The sequence below is a fragment of the Camellia sinensis genome, chromosome 12 (genome assembly GCF_055761805.1).
Source record: "Camellia sinensis isolate YWXY chromosome 12, ASM5576180v1, whole genome shotgun sequence".
NCBI lineage: Eukaryota > Viridiplantae > Streptophyta > Magnoliopsida > Ericales > Theaceae > Camellia > Camellia sinensis.
Window position 1 is genome coordinate 32353771 of NC_138972.1, and position 14737 is coordinate 32368507.

Sequence of the window (14737 nt, forward strand, 5' to 3'; positions counted from 1 at the left end):
AATCTGCATGACTTTTTTGGCGCCTTTGGGCAGTCTTACGCCATTGTTGGATGACCTTGATATTGTCGATTGTGACTTGTACAATTTTTTGCCCCAATTATGCTTTGTCCCCTACTTCAGTCCAGCAAATAGGTGATCTACGCTGCCTTCCATATAATACCTCATACAGTGCCATGTTGATGCTAGCTTGAAAACTGTTGTTGCAGGTAAATTTTGCTAATAACAAATGAGTTTCCCAGCTCCCTTGAAAATCTAAGGCACATAAACGAAGCATATCCTCCAATGTCTGAATAGTTCTTCTGGATTGTCCATCTGTTTGAGGATGGAAGGCAGTATTGAATCTTAATTCTATTCCTATGGTCGTTTGCAAACTTTGCCATAATCTAGATACAAATTTTGAATCTCTATCTGAGACAATAGAAACAGGCACACCACGCAATTTGACAATTTCATATATATATATATATAGTAACAAGTATATCCGCATTGTAAAAAGATTTAACAAGAAGAAAATGGGCAGAATTGGTTAACTTATCTACAATTACCCAAATGGAATCCATGCCTCTAGGCGTACAAGGTAAGCCAGTCACAAAATTCATAGTAATATGCTCCCACTTCCATTCTAGAATACGAAAAGGTTAAAGTAAACCTGCTGGCTTTTGATGCTCTGCTTTGATTTTCTAGCATGATACGCAACGAGAGATAAATTCTACAACGTCTTTCTTCATATTTGGCCACCATTAAATTTGTTTAGGGTCTTGATACATCTTTGTGTTTTCTAGGTGCATAGCGAATGTGGAATTATGAGCTTCCTCCATAATCTTCTTTTTCACTTCTGGTACATCTGAAACACATAATCTATTTACGAATTCCAACATTTGACCTCCCATAATAAACCCTGGTCTTGGCCTTGATTCCATTTCGTCGCAAACCCTCTTAAGAAATTTATTTTCCATTTGCCTGTGTTTGATCTCCTTAGCTATTGCTGGCTGGGCTGAAATAGCAGCTAACACCCCTCCTTGTTCATGTAACACGATCTTCATTCCCATTCTTTCCAAATCTTCAAGTATTTCTTTCTGCCCTATGAGCAGGCATGTCAAACTCCCCATAGATTTCCTGCTAAGTGCCACTATGTTAGCTTTACCTGGATAGTACTAGATCTGCAAATCATAGTCTTTAATGAGCTCCAACCATCTTCTTTGCTGCATGTTTAATTCTTTCTGAGTGAAAAAGTACTTCAAACGGTTATGATTTGTGAAGACTTCACAGGTTGCTCCATACAAATAGTGCCTCCAAATTTTCAGTGCGTGTTTTAGTGTGGTTTCATTAATTCTCTTATCTACTCCCCCATTAATTCTTTTCTATCTATGTATAGATACATTTTCTCAATTTTAACTAATTATCAAATGACAAAGAAAATATTATTTATTTAATCTTTAAGGCTAAACTTTTGATCTTTTTAATCCATTACAACTTAGTTGACTAGAAGTCTTGAGTTCTAAAGAAATCCTTTGATATAAGGGCATTTATACTTTGGAGAGGTTCATTGTATTACTTTTTCTCAAGTACGAGCTTATTATAGTGACATTAAGAGATTTTCTTATTATGAACATACTACATGGGTCAAGATTTAGGTTTTGAATTTATGTATTCAATTTCTCACGAGATCAAAATTTCATTCCCATCTATCAATTATTCATGTTTTGTAATCAATAACAAGTAAGGGATTTACTATATCTTCTTTTCCTATGAGGTCAATTCGTTCACGTTAGTTATAAAATTTTCTTTTCCAATGTTCATCGAGGAATACTAAGGACAATATGTTCATAGTAAATTAGTTCATCCTTAAACAAATATCAAATAGGCTAATTTCCATTGCGCTTAATTGGTTAATCTTCGAATTGATTTTGGTCTTGGTAACGTACTAATAATCCTATCAATCTCGTTTGTATACACTAAGGACATGTATGATATAATAATTGGGAAATATTCAAATAAAAGTCTAGTATGACATAACAAACTCAAAACCTTATACTCATGCTTAAAGTACTTCTAATGATCCTATCACTTAACAATTGGGTTAGGACCTTTAAATTAACTAACTCACTTATAATTTCCTTAGACTTTCGGACAATCCTTCATTGGATGTCCCATTTCCCCATGTACAATCCTTCACTGGATGTCCCATTTCTCCATGTCTAAAACACGCTTCCGAAATTCGATGATACCATCCCTTATAACACTCGTGACATATTAAACGCTTGGAATGAACTTATACCTTGCTTAAAAGTGCATGACTTTCCAAATTTTTCTTAATAATTAATATTCCACTTCTTAGACATTTCCTATAATCTTCTCTTTATCTTAACACTTAACTCCGTCTTTTGATCTTGCGGCTTTTCATGACATTCTCAAATATTTCCCCTTCCTCATCTAATCTTCTAAAGACACACAAAAAGGATTCATGACACTTGGGATAATATCTATGATGCCAAACCAAACTATCTAACTTGAAAACAACAAAACATATAACACATACAATCATACAAGGGCATTGGTAGTATAACCTATTCATTCCCATGAAACCTACCTAGAATTTCCAATTTGAAGCGACGCTAGCCAAACGTTATTCCAATCGGACTTTCAAGGTTGTTCAACAAGGGTATGGAACTTTAAGGTTCAACATCCCACACTATAGATTACCCACCAAAAACAATAAACATTCCTAAACCAAACAATCATCATATCTTACAATCATCATAGTTTCATACAACTTCATTTGATTATTGAACAAAGTTCATAACACTTCAACTTTCTCCAATCATTTCCCTTAACCTATTTGCTTGTAATCAACAATATTCCAATCAAATATTCTAATTTCTTACAATATCAAAATTTCACTATGCTTCTTAACTCTAGCTCTCATATTCCTATATCAAACTCTTATTAAACCCTTTCATTATATAGATATAACATACACCTAAATACAAATATATGTAAAATACGAATGCATTCCAAAAGGTTCATTCTAAGAAATCCTAATGCTCAAATGGACGTGTGTGGGTAAAGTAACTTGTGCTATGATACCACTCTGTCAAGACCCCAATCCACCCCTAAAGGTTAGAGAGGTGATCGGCCAGTTATCATAGATTACCTAGGGCCTCTTTGACCAAATCTAAGAATATTTATTTAATATTGGGACTTGAAGCGGAAGTAAAACAGAAATATCATTATCCATTGAGCAGTGCATACATGATATGACAAAAGTTACATACACACATTAAATATATATTACATCAAAAGCAAGCATTCATATTACAAAATTCTAAATGAAATGACTTCACAAAACTACTTTCCAAAGGAGGCAATAGAGGCCTCGGCTCTGGTGGCATTTCCAGAGGCTTCACAAAAGTTGTTGAAAGCAAAACTCTAGCTTGATCTCCCAAATGCTCGCCTACATATATATAAGAGAAGGGGGTGAGCTAAGGCCCAATGAGTAGTAATAGAGTAAGGCAATAAATGAATGAACATTGAAAGCTTTAAACATTCTTTCAAAATAGCATAATTGTTGTACAAAACAAAGCATAGCTTGGCTTGCAAACACAATACATAGTGATGAGCATTCAAGGAAAACAAGGTGCCTAACCAGCCTGATACCAGCTAAACGTAACAAGATGAGCTCGGCTATAATACATGATTGGATATACCCCCAATTGTGGGTCCAGGTCCAAGAATGTCGTCTAGGTAGATGATACAAAAGTATAGAATGTTCATTCATAGTAAAATATAATAAGCTTGTAAACATAATCAAATTTGGCATAGAAAACATAATTTGCTAAACATAGCGTTACTAAATTACTACTCACAGATGGCTTCATGAACGAGGATGTAGACTCCTTCAAGGCTTAACCTACACAAAACAAGAACAAGCATTAAAATACTAAGTAACTTATAAGCTTCTTATATTAATTTGTCATGTGATTAGACTTTAGTTCTATTTTCCATTTAAACATAATTCAAGCGGGTTTGTAATTATGTTAACCTTGCATCTGGGTTCCCAAACATACCTAAAAATGTTGTAAGAAAGGGAGGTAAAAGGGTGGAACTACATTCCAAGTTTCCTAATTTTGGCCAGTCCGCTTGAGCAGTTTTTACACCGCTCGAGAAGTGATCGAGTGCCTTCCAAAAGTTCGATCCTATAAAATTGGATTCTGGGAACCCTCAAAGTGCGCTTGAGCCACCCTTCAACTGCTTGAGCGGTTCACTGACTTAGCCAAGTTTTAGGGCAGTCCACTCAAGTGGTCTTTCCACTGCTCGAAGCGATGATCTGTAGAGCAGAATTCTACAACTCGTGAACCTGCCCTGTTCTTGGCTATTCTAGGGTCTTTAAAGCTTGGTTTCTGGCATTTCAATCTTCAAACATGATGTACGAGGGCTACGAAACATACAAGCATGGTCATTTATCAAATTACACCATTAAAACTTGGTTTATTTCCAAAGTTCAAGAACTAAACTTGCTAGTTTTTCAAGAATTGAGCAAAATCATCTTTTCATGAATATTCACCCCCCCCCCAAAAAAAAAACTTTTCATGAAACCCTCCTCTTTCTTTCATCTTTAGCATAGATTAAATCTATAAAACTTATGAACATCAAAGATATATATATATATATATATACATAAGGGTCTATATGCATCAAACATGTCTTAAACAAGTGCAAAAGGATGGTTTCCTAAGATTTCTATCAAATCCTTCAACCAAACCAATTATTTCCCAACTTTTTCATTCTTAAACCATTTTGATCCTAGTTTATTCTTGATTTTAGATGTTAGGATTGATTACTACAAGTTTTTGGGTAGAAATCTTACCTTGGAACACTTCTTAGTTAAGTTTTTAGTTGATTTCCTTAAGCTTTTCCTTTTCCTCTTCTTTCTCTTTTTTCTTCTCCCTTTTCTCTTCCTTTCTCTCTTCTTCATGTTGATTTTCAACTTCTCCAGGTTCTTCGTCTATTTATTTGATTAGAACAAGAGGTTTTATTAGGTGTGGCAAGGCAAAAGTGACATCAAGTTACTAGCTTTATTAATTCACTAATCCTAATTACTTAGTTGAATTAATCTAGGTTATGACTAATTAATTAAGGTTTATACTTAATCCTACTTAACTTAATTAATCCCAATTAAGGTTCACTAATCATGCTTAATTAACACTAATCTCGATTAGTAAAATTTTTATAACATAAATTTGTCAAGCACATTAGACTAGAATGCTTAAGCTCTTCAATTAGTACTAAGGCTTATGCTATGGTTCTCAAATTAAGCCTTGGTCTTCCCTTAACTCTTTAGTAATATATATATATATATATATAATTCTAATCTCGGATTATTATATTAGAACATATTTCTATTTCCAATTTGTCTTAGGTTTCATTCATTTTCTTGAACAAGCATGTTTATAATTAAAAGTACTTTTTGATATCTATAGAAATTTAGGGTCTCCACCTTATCACTTCACTTCATATTTTAATGTAAGGTATTCAAATGTGAACAATGATATAGTTATAAGACGCTTTGGGGTGTCACAACATCCCCTCTATTTGGGACTCTAGTGACAAATCTTGCCTGTCTAGATGCAGAAGCATGAAGGAGTGAACTCTCACTTTGGTTCTTAAACAGCTTCCATACCTCATTCTCACACTTACTCATGAATGTCCCACCACATGAAGAATCCACCATTTGGTGGTGATTGTCGGTCAAACCACAATAAAATGTGTGAACAAGTTGCCATTTTGGAACCTGATGGTGGGGACATTGGTTAAGCAAATCATTAAACCTTTCCCAAGCCTCATGAAATTGCTCAGTATCAATCTATCAGAAATTCATAATAGCTCACCTCACTTGGTTGGTCTTACTGACCAGGAAATATTTCTCTAGGAATTTCTACTGTAGTTGATCCTAAGTAGTGATGGAATTTGGAAAGTATTTAACTAGTGTTTGGCCTTATCTTTGAGTGAGAAAGGGAAACAGTCTCAGTTTCAATGCCTCTTCCATGAAATTTTGGAATTTCACTGTAGAGCAAATCTCTAGAAATTCATGCAAATACCTATAAGGATCATCATTATTATGCCCATGGAAAGATGGAAGCATTTGTATGGTGCCAGGCTTGATCTCATAGTGGGCAGCATTAGTGCCTGGTAACACAATGTAATTAGGTGATGTGTATGCAGTTGGTGTGAAATATGTCTTACGTTCCCAGGTCAGGCCCTCGAGTGCATTGGCCATTGTTTGAGGTGAGGGTGCTCCTACAACTCTAGATGCAATGGATAATGCACGAAAAGACTTGATAGTCTTCTCGATCTTAGGGTCCGATTCAACTAAGTCCAGTAGACGCAAACGTCGTCCGTGCATAAACTACAATCACCCTACTCATGTTGTCTCTAGTGTGCCAAAAGGACTTCACAACTCAAAGACAAGAAATACTCACAACGAGGAACGACAACACTTGTGGTTGCCTCAACTCCGTGCTCAATCTCAAGCTTGCGGTTGTTTTGCCTTTAATTTAAGTTTTTGCGAGTCTTTTTTTTTTTTTTATCAACTTTTGCACTGTAATTTTTAGCTCACTGCAATGCTTGGTGTCACTTCACACTAGACCTGCAAATTCTGCACAAGAAAATAGAAATTAAATCAAAGTCCTAAATTATAAACTAAATTAAAAATTAACACTAAAATAGCTAAATACACCAAAAGTCCCTAACAACGGTGCCAAAAATTGGTATGTTGAGAACCAATCTTTCCAAACTCTATTAAATTAGTATAGATAGCAAGTATGGGTATCGTATCCATAGGAACTAATGTGTATTTTAAAACTATTTCAATTATTAAATCAACATAATTTAATGAGTGGTTGGTTGTTTGTTGGTGAAAATAATTTATGAAAGCCTAATTAATAAAGCAATAAAAATGATATTAAATAAATTGGATTGGGAACTTAGGGGTCCGAATCCACCACTAGCTTTATACCTGAATTGCACTCTATAAAGCACACGAATGCTTGATTGGAACAATCAATTCCTCAACTACAAGTCGGGAATTGGGAAGGGAGATGAAGTTGCGTTTCAAGTGTGAGCACACTCTATCTTATCCGGCACGGATTGTCCACTCTAAACTAGGGTTCGTGGCACAATCCGTCTAGTCATAACATAGCCCATCTCAGGTTCCGAATATAACAACAATGAAAATGAAGTAGCATTCATTCACTAATCACAAAAAACGAATGAAGAGCAAAGATAGAAGAATATTAAATTGAACTCAAAAGTTATACAAGAATTTCAACCAGAACATTACAAGTGCACTATCAAAGATTACAATAAACCAGTTACTTGACTAGGGTTTCATTAAAACCCTAAGGAAGATGCTCAGCCGCTCATGGAGAAGGAAAGAGATGAGATGGAAGTGGTAAAGATTGTAGTAGCCTCCATGGATGATAAAGCTTCTTTCCTTAGCCCTAGTTGCCTCTCTATTTCAGCTCTAACAAGTCAAAACCCCAGTCCAATCTATTTTTCTTTCTTTTATTCTTAGAAAAACGCACTAGAAAGTCAAAACCCCAGTCCAACCTAAGGTGGGCCACTCAAGCAGTGGTAGGCCGCACGTATAGTGATATATGGCTGCACGTACGGTAGGCTAGCATGCGGAAAATTTCCATTGCTTGAGCGGAGGACTTGCTGGTGTGCCACTTTTTGCCTGAAATTGCATGTTGTTCACCAAACCTGCACAAGTACACAAAACACATCATCTCTGCCAAATAACCATACTTCAAGGACTATAAATGTAACTTAAGCGGCCTCAATATGGTTACCTTTCGGCCTACATCACCTACTTATTTTCCATTAGCATAGGATGCCTTTCGGGGTTACCGAGCACGCCCAATAGTTCAAACTCCCAATCTCCTGATCTAGCCTCACAAGTACAATGTGAAACATAAATGACAGTCCAGATCCGGCAATTTGAACAAAAAATTTACTTTATTGAAAAATTCTTGCCAGAAATGGATTACATCACCAGATTTTAGAGTCGCACCTAATCTTTTTAGCAAAAATAGAAAACCCTTGACTCAAGCCAAAGGCCACTATCCATGATAACCAAAGTGTCTTGGTTCAGGAACTTAGGTATAAAAGGGGAAGGTCATGAATTGAGAACCCATGTTCACCCGATTAAAAGATCGACCTCTACTGAGTCATGATGTGAGTTTTATAGTCTCCATATGTTCATGTTCCGATTTTAGTAATGCTAACATTACTATCTGAGGCAGATAAGTATAGATTGCATACATTTTGGAAACCCCTTTTGCACAACTCACAAATAACAAGGAGTTCAAAAGCATAAGAATCAACCACATTCCAATAAAAGCAACACAATCTCGATCCACTAACATTCATACAGATATTCCATTTAAGCATATAGTTACATGGTATAATACCGGATATAGTAAGTAACATGCACATGCAGGATGCTAAAACTAAAAAAAAATGTTCACCTAGTACTCCTCCGTGGTAAGCCAAAAAAATGTGTCAAAAGTATATGCATGATTCTATATACAAATAACTAAAGCAATACATACACAAAATGTGCCAAAGGGGTATGGCTACTAACACATGGCATGTGTATTATCTCAAGGCATGATATAGCACATATAATCACTTTAGAAATGATAAATCCCACAAATGCAAATGAGCCAAACCCAGATGCATAAAACATGGATGCAAGTCATGAATATGATAAATAAAACATGATACTATATATACATAAAGTGTATAAATGAAAGGGATAGAAAGACATGGGGTTAGAAGTTATTACAACAATTGAATGAATAAAGATGTCGTGTTGGAAGTTATTTACAACAATGAATTAATTCACCCAAATTAAGAATCATCCAACTAGCTCCATGCCACAACCACAACTACTCATGGGAATTGAGCATGGATTGAGGCATATGAACCCACATGTTTGGATGATAAGAAAGATGATGAGAAATTGAATGACAAGCAAAGAAATTACACTACATAATCAACTTGTAGATGGGTGGCTACTTTTAACTCCCAACCACATCCACGAGGTTCCAATCAACACACACACGCGCACACACACACACACACACACACACACACATATATATATACAACAACAATGAATTACACATCCAGGAAGCAAGAAAAAAGAATACAAAAATGTAGAAAAGGAAAGAAACAATCAACTTAATGAATGGGTGGCTACTTTCTACTTCCCTCCACATCCATTAAGACTCATCACTTGATTACAACAAACTAATAATGAAATTCAGAGCTTAAAGATGAAGAAAGAGAGAGAGAATGTGAGTAAAGTTTAAAAGTTTCACCTCCAAAAAGAGGGTGAGCTTCTTGGTTGTCAAACTCCTTCTTGGCACCGTCAAGGTCCTTTAGATATGGCTTAGAGTCCTCACCAAGAAGCTTGGAATTAAGCTTTAATGGAGTTTGGGTGGCTATGTAAGAAACAGAAGTTTGAGGAGATGTAGGGTGATAAGCTCTCCAAAACAAGTCTCTTGGCCTTTTAAAATCTTGTAACCATAGAGAAAGAAGTTTGGTCATGTATTTCTAGACTTTAGGGGTCAAAATATCTAAGATATTTGTGAGAAATTCGCAGAAAAAGTCAAAATTTCCAAAAATGCTCTATACCCAGACATTTCAGCCAGCCGTACCATTATTCTCCGACTGACTACATTTTTCATCCAGCCATGAGTTGTTGTATGGCCAGATGAAAAATAAAACGTTAGATCAATAGGGTAAAGCTAGCCTGATTTGAAAGGAGAAATAAGTATTTTAGAAGATTTCACCCTTTCATTCATTTACGTTGTATCCTTCGCTCGATCCACTGAAAAAGACAACGTTTTGAGTTTGAAAAGACGAGCCTCGGGACATTGTAGAAATGTTTGAAACAGCACAACCAAACGTATTTTGAAAAAAGGGTTTTAATTTGGTTTAAAATGTTTTGGTCAAAACGGGTGTAAAATTGGAATTAAAGCTTGAGTTCAAACTTCTTACTGAAGAATTCATAAGATTAGCATATCTCAACATTCATCATTGGGTATTCGGAAAAGAGCACACAAATCTTAAGGTCGGTCAAAATAAAGTGTCTACACTTAATCTAAATTATTTTCTTATATTCTAATAAATTCTATGAATGATATAGTTACCAAAACACCCCTAATAATAATAGGGTGAACCAGTGTGAATATTCCATGATATGAACATTCATATTGCCAAATTTATTTAATATGAATGTTCCCATTATCAAATTGCTAAGGGTAAAAAAATATTTGTAAGGATAAAATTGTTCATAAAATATTTTAAAATGAGAATTAGGATTTAGTATATCAAATGTCCAAAATAATAGGATTTATTATAATACAAGAATATATTATAGACTAATTAGGATATACATACTTAAAAGAAAATTTTCTAATAAATTTTTCGTAAAATTTTGTTTTCTTTTTACATGAATATTTCAAATTGAAAGGCTAAAAAAATACAAAATTGAAGAAAAATAATAAAAAGAGCGCATACTTGCAATTTTGAGAGCTAGAAAATGGCTTATTATTTCATTGGCTATTATTGATGCATTGTCTTTGAAAATAAAAAATTAAGCGCTTAAATATGCAGAATTAAAGGAAAATAACTACACAAAGTACTTAATTGTAATTTTGCGGCTACAAAATGGTCAAATTATCATTGTTTGTTGTTTTCGGATTAAAATTTTACTGTCTGATTTAAGCATATAAACAGTAAATGTTCACCATGTCATCACGAACTACCATACTTACTATGATCGTTACCATTATTAGTTTAATATTAAACAATCAATTAATTGGAAAATTGAATTAAGGGGAAATTACAATTTCAGTGGGATAAAAAAAATTTACAAAAACATGGAGGGGTGCAAGTCACAATTGCACCTCATATTACAAAATCACTTGCACCCCACATATCTTTTTTTTTTTCTGTCTCTCCACTGTGTTGAAATCCCCCCTTGAATCAGTAACGTTAATAGTAAAATTTTACTTCCATATGCTCTGGTAGGTAGTAAAATTTTACTACTTTCACTACAAAACATACTACAATAGCATATTTGTTTAAGATCCCAACCTCAGTATTCAAACATATCATAAGAAAAACAAAAACTAAAACTAAAACAAAAAAATCTTTGAATTTAAATGAATTTTCAAAAAGTGAGATTTTTATAGATCTAAACCTACAACCTTAATATTTTAATAGATCGATGTTGAAGGTAAATCGGTGGTCAATGATTACGTTCATTGTAACAGATTGGGATAGATATGAGATTGTCGATGACAACTTTGAAGTCACCAATAACATATTTAAGGTGATAAAAATGGTGAGACGCTTGGCGGCAAAATGGTGGTAAATCTGACGAATGTAAGTGGTAATAGAGTCGATCAAGATAAATGGTGTCGACAATCTCCATTTCAAGAGAGAATAAAGAGAGGGGAAGAGAAGAGATCGTGAGAGAATAGTAGAGCCAGTGAGAACATTGGCAGTGATCTCTATTAACACGAAGAAAGGGAGAGATCGTGAGCCAGGGAGAACACTGGTGGTGAAAATATATATTGAAAGACAAATTGTCCACAAAAAAAATGAAAATAAAATTTATGTGCTTTATGAAAGAGAAATATGATTTGGAGGAGTTTAGAAAGTAGAAAAACTTTTAACTATCCTTATAACAAAAAAAAGGACTTGTTTGAGTAGCACCATAAATTGTATCAAACAGCCTAACCAAATTAACTCACAATAGTCCATAACAGTTCGGTGGATTCTTGGAACAAATTAGTGTCAATTGTTATCAGCAAACAAGTTGTCTCCCATTTTTCATGCCACAATGGAGCTGTTAAGTTCCAAATTAAGTGTAAAATGTTAAAAGACATTTTTTTTTTTTGGTTAGATGATTTATTTGTATATTAACTGTAAATACACATCCAACAAAAATGAAAGAGAAAAGAAAGAGATGTACTTACTGACACACGAGAGAAATGGGGCTGAAATTTTCTTTTTCTTTTTTTGGTTACGTTTTAGGTAACACTATGACGAAACCCTTCGAATGATGAGCACCATATGTACCAGCACCATATGTATCTTATAATTGAAAAAATAATATAATTTTTATTTTTTGAGTCATAAATAACTAAAAAAAGAAAAAAAAAATAGCATAACTAAATACAATATGAGGTATAACTAACTCACGAGTTATAATTAAAATAATATCATAATTAAAGAAAAAAAATTAGATATAACTATAAAAAAAAATGACATAATTAAAGATATATATAATACACCCTTTTAAAAAGTTTACATTAAAATTTCCCATAATTTTATTCTTATAAAATACGATATTTTTTTTTAACACACCGATGCAAAAGTGAGATGGATACAAATTTAGCTCCTCTAGCCCCACCTAGAATATATTTATTAAAAATATGTTTGTATATATGAAATAATTTTTTTAACATAATAAGACTAAAACACTAAAATAGAATAATCCTACAATACACTTTTCAAAAAGATATATCATATGCAAGTTATGACACTTAATTGGTGATATTGATACCACAAAATCAAATCAATCACCTCCAGTCATAACTTAATCAATCATAACCAACCTTGGAGGCATAGCCAAAGACATTTTTGTCATAACGAAATTACAACCACAATGCGTTATAACTGAATCATAATCAAGTTATAATTAATGATCATAACTAAATACTACTTTAAGCATAACCAAGGACCTATTTGGTCATAACCAAAATAACAATCACATGAATATTAAAATTAGTCAAAAACTAACATTATGCCACAATAGGTCATAATCAAAGACCACAAAGATCATACTTGGGGCATATGGAACACACTTTTAAGGGTCCAACTTGTCTCCAGTTGGAAATCAAGACTGGACCGTCCAGTCTCGTCCGTGAGCCCACTTTTGGACCCCACTTCAATGATCCGAACCGTTCACATTTTAAGATTCGTCGAGTATATTATCCTTGTAAAAATCAAGTAGATCAGATAACGGCAACTATGTATTCAAATCAATTTTATATATAAAAAAAATGGACAATGAAAAAAATAAACGATGCATAAAAAACTGATTCGAATACGTAATTGTCGTTATCCAATCGACTTGATTTTTTACAAATATAATGTATTCGACGAATCATAAAATGTGAACGGTTCGAATCATCAAAACGAAACCCAAAAGTGGATCCATGGACCAAACTAGACGGTTCAGTCTTGATCTCCAACTGGATACAAACTGTACCCCTTTTTTAAAGGTATCATAAAATTTTCTCACTAAAGTATTACACTTAACATTCATTTTCACTCTCTTACTTCTCATCTGATATCTTTTAACTCTCATTAATTATAAATAATTACCGTGATATTCTAAGTTATCTCAAATTTTTGTTAGCATCCTCATTTCTAAAGGTTCAAAATACGGGGCAGGAACAGTATACTACAAACTACAATCCCTTGCCATCCCTATATTGCAATTCCACACTCATCGAACTAACAAACCATAAATTAGTTTTTCTGTTTTTGCCTTTTTTTTTTTTTCTTTTTTTCTTTTGTGGATAAAATTAGTTGAACCTTGCTTCAAGCCCAAAGCCTATACTCTTCCCTTTCACATGCACTCACTCACTGTCTCCGCTCATGTTCCCTCTGCTCACCAACGTTTAGTTGAAGCTTGCATTCAACTCTCTCTTGCACCACCACCAAAAACCTTTAACATCTTTGAAACCAAGGCAACTTGTAAAGAGTCCAATTTGGCTGTCGTTCACATTCACTGTGGAGTTGTCTTCAACAATAATGACCTAGCAGTGGGGATTGGCGTTGTGTTCAAACTTAGTTACTGTCTTGTAGACTTTTTATTCAAGAAAATTATTATTCAAAGGCCTTGCACTCACATAGCAGCAGCCATTGCTACTGTCAAATGGGCCCAAGAACACTCTTTTGCACATCTTAATATCATTTCTAACTCTTGATCTTTCTTTCAACAACTGGAGAATAGTAAAGAATCACAAACCATAGCAGTCCCCTCCATTACACGAACTCGGGCGCGAGTGCATATTCTAGGGGCCGGACATCTTAAAACTGAAAATGGAAGATACGGAGATATGGATCCAAATTTGGATACGGGTACGAGAATGCGGTAAATAGTTAATTGGGTGAATTACACTAGTAGTCCCTATAGTTTGGGGCTTGTGTCACTTTGGTCCCTGACTTTTCAATTGTGACATATTTAACCCTGAATTTTGAATCTTATTCCAAATAAGGACAATTGAAGATATCATTAGATTTTTCAAAGGTAAAATCGTCAATTTGATAAAATATAAACTAATTTGACAAAAATAAATGACAAACAAATATTTTGAATTTTTAAAAATTATTTCTACCCACTAAAAATAAAATTATGTAAAATTGATAAATCTTTTAGACATTTATTTATTTTTTTACTAAATTAATTTTTATTATGTGTTTAAATAATGATCATGTAAAATTAATTTTTAAAAATTAATTATGTAATTTTTATCAATTTTACATAATTTTATCATTGGTGGATAAAAATAATTTTTTTAAAATTAAAAATATTTTTTTGACATTTATTTTTGTCAAATTAGTTTTTATTTTATTAAATTGACGA